Raw genomic sequence first — 3,590 nt, forward strand, 5'->3', positions numbered from 1 at the left:
TGTATGTATGTGTGTATATGTATGTATGTGTGTATATGTATGTATGTATGTATGTATATGTATATATATATGTATGTATATGTATATATATGCAGTGTGTGTATTTACAGTAAAACACTGTGACATATTTCTATTTTTATAACCCGGTGACACCGTCAATATTCCCAAAAGGAAACTGGGGGCAGTGACGATCAGTTTTCCTACTTTTTAATTCGGAGCTCTTGGCTTTCAAAGTAACCTCTATAAAAAGGCACACAAGCACTTCTGTAAAGCTAATCTTCAGAGGATGGAAAATATGAAATCGCACCGTGTCCTGGCTCTCATGAAGCACAGCGTCTCACTTCTTCCGTCCTTTTATATTTTTAAAGCATTTATTGCAGGGATCGCGGCAGGAGTTGAACTCCAACCTGTGTCTGAAGCCAACACGGTGGGGTGCGGTTGTGGCGAAGAGCAATCCATTTGTACCACTGCAGCCCACTAATGGGATTCTTTCCCGTTTGGCTATTGACACTGCTGTTTTTCTCATTAGTGCATGATGTCATCCCGATGCAGGGGTGGAAATGCTCCGTGTCGAGAAGTCAGAACCTCTGCGAAGTTTTAGCAGAGCAGCAATGCACATGTAAATCAGTGCAGCTTGCAGTATATACGACTCGGCTAGCGTGTGCAAATGGATCTAACTGAATGCATTCAACGGTATGAGTTGAAATGTTCGCCGCTGCTGCTCGTAGACATTAGCCGCTGACCTCCTGCAGCCGACACTGTGCTCGTCCAATAGTATGGATTTTAAATGAATATTAAGTCATCCGCAGCACAGACCACCAGCTAGAGTGCTCCCAATAAAAAGGACTAAACATTTTTATCAGTCTATTTTGCATTACAGCTCTGCACTGGGGAAGTCCTGCGTTTTTCCCTGGTATGACAGCGGGGGGGGGGGGGGGGGTTCATAACAAAACCCTGCATCCCCAGCCCGCGTCAGACTTCGTGAAATGTCGAGGTGGTTGTCTGCTTCGATATCCATCTGGCGTGCTGCTCAGCGACTCATGTTTTGTTGTCACTCTGCGTAGGAACCGGGGCTCTCTCCTACCCTAATAAGGTCTGGGCCCCCCCGGGGGGGTGACAGCGACGAGGACAAATGACTTGATTTGGACATTAATGTCGGTGGATCACCCCGCTGTACCTTCATCCCAGGGCCCGGCACTGAAATAGGAAAGAAAACACCAGCAAGAAAAATGAACTCTTGCTGCTGAGTTGAGAGCATTTATTTAGTTGTTTTTTTTCCTGTGATGAATTGCCAGTGGAGGTCTGTTGACTGAATTATGTTTGAGAGAGACTCCTGCATGTTTTGGTGATCTGCTCCGGGGGCAGATTTAGTGTCCTGTTAAGTGTTGTTATCCTCGCATGTCAACTGCAGTTAAGTGAGTTGTCACTCTTACAGTGTTTATAAAAGTATACTTATTTCAGTTTATGTAAAAGAGAATGCGCCAGGCTCAGAAATAGTTAGTGTCTTTTATCTTAGTTATATGTAGAACAATATAAATTTGGTGTGGATAACACTATCAGTATACTGTGTATGTGTATTGACGAATAAAACAAGATGGATAATAATGTGTAACAGCAGCCGTACGCATAATTCACATAAAAGTGCTTCAGATTATTAAGAGATATGTTATTTATCACATAGTTTAACCAGGTGGTTTCAGAGCCTGGTGCTCTTCAGATTTAATAAAACCTCGCTCGGATGTCAAAGATTTACAGCTGGCAAAATTCTCCACCAAAACTGGGCATCAGCGTGGCCCCAAAGAGTCCAGCATCAGGCTTTAGTTTTAGTGCAATGGTGCTGCAGTGAAATAATCACGGAGAGTAATCATGATGGGCAATTATGTTCTGCAGTAAATAATTGCATGCAAATACTAATCTTCTCCAATCAGATGTGAAATAAATTGGGGGATAAAAATAACAGTTTTATCTTGAGTTGCAGATCAGCGGACACGAGTTTGATTATGTTGCGTGTGATTCGCTAGACGATGCTGCCGTATGATGATGATTATTATTATTATTATTATTATTATTATTATTATTATTATTATTAATGCTAGAACTGTCGAGCCGGCTTCCAAAACCCACTTTGCCCGCAGCTCACATCCTCCTGACAAAAGCACGTGTAGGTTTGCCGTGCAAAGTCGGAGGGACGTGAAGTACATCGAGGGGAAAACAAACTTCAGATCGCCGGGCCGACTGCTCGCAGGCTGAGCACATAAGTGCTCTGTGGATGAAATGGATTCACATCCTCCCGAGTGCGTGGAGTGCTCCGGCTTTGCAGCCAGGTAGGATGACTCTCGGAGCAGTGAGACGTGGGTAGACACGGGTCTTTGTGACTAAATTAGACATCGCTCACAAAACAATCACACGCGGACGGACGGACATTTGCCACCGCCTGTAGTTTTTGGAGAGCAAGTAGCAGGGCCTTGTTAAAGGATAGTGTGACGGAGGGCATTGGAGGTAGCTGAGCTTCTCATCCCTCCCATGTTTTCAGATTTTATTACTACAGGGTTGTCCCTATACCCCCCTCCCCCGAGCTTGCCTTTCCTCCCTCCCCTCCTTGCCATCTGTTGACTTCCAGTCATTTTGTTACTTTCTCCAGATTGCTCACTCGGTATTCCCCTGCAGTCTCTTGTTTTTGCCCCCCGCACCCCACCTCAAAAAAAGCAAAACACCACCACCACCGCCGCCCCCAGACAAGAATCAGCTGTGCTTCATTTGTCATCACCAAACAAAAGAAAAAGAAGAGTTTGAAGCATGATTAACTATCGCACACAATCTCCTTGCTTCTCATGTTCTGTGGCGTTGAGAGTGAGACACACTCCACTCTGGCGGCCTCCGCGCCGCGATCCCTCTCTCATTCCTCCCAGCTCCTTAAGGAAATTAAGCACATGACTCCGCTCATGTATGAGTCATTGTCTTTGCTCCCTCCATTTTTTCTTCCTCCCGTCTTTGCTGTCCATTTCCTGTTGTATTTCCAGCTCTGCCCCCCCGCCTGCCTCTTCTAATATGAATTCCAGATGTTCACAGATGCATCCCCCCCTCATTTTGACGTAGCGGCTCTTTTTGTTTCCCCTTTTCTTTTTTGGAGGGGGGGGGGGTTGTTTTGATCTTGACTTTATGCCCGCAATGCGTTGTGTTTGGAGCTTGGCCTCGCTAGAAAATAGGATTTATACTTTATTCATGTTATTCAAGCCTCTAAGAGGTGATTCATTATTTAGAGCTTCTGCCTCCCAAAGCCAGTTCGCTAAGTACATTTTTGGCTCTGAGATAGACTCGCACAAACTGCATTTTTTTATTTCTTTTTTGATTGCGAGGATGCTTCTTTTGCCTCTTGCACTTGGAAACATTGTGCTTAGTTTTGGCGGAAATGCCCAATGGGGTCCAAAGCTAGAGATGGCTACAGTATTAATCAGGCGAACTGAAGCCGTAAAGCGCGCAGAGCAAAGTGTTCCCCCTGAGGACAGAGCAGATGAGGGACATTGGTTCCAGATGAAAGGAAGATCGTGTGTGTGTGTGTGTGTGTGTGTGTGTGTGTGAGTGTGTGTGTG

General features: G+C 45.1%; 1 protein-coding gene across 4 annotated transcripts in view; it reads left to right on the forward strand.

The window, feature by feature from the left end:
• rbfox2 (RNA binding fox-1 homolog 2) overlaps positions 1-3,590 on the forward strand; it is a 28,283-nt gene that overhangs the window by 3,224 nt on the left and 21,469 nt on the right. The window lies entirely within an intron of this gene.

Source organism: Anarrhichthys ocellatus, unplaced genomic scaffold, assembly GCF_004355925.1.
Source record: "Anarrhichthys ocellatus isolate YVR2014 unplaced genomic scaffold, GSC_Weel_1.0 scaffold61, whole genome shotgun sequence".
Classification (NCBI taxonomy): Eukaryota; Metazoa; Chordata; class Actinopteri; order Perciformes; family Anarhichadidae; genus Anarrhichthys; species Anarrhichthys ocellatus.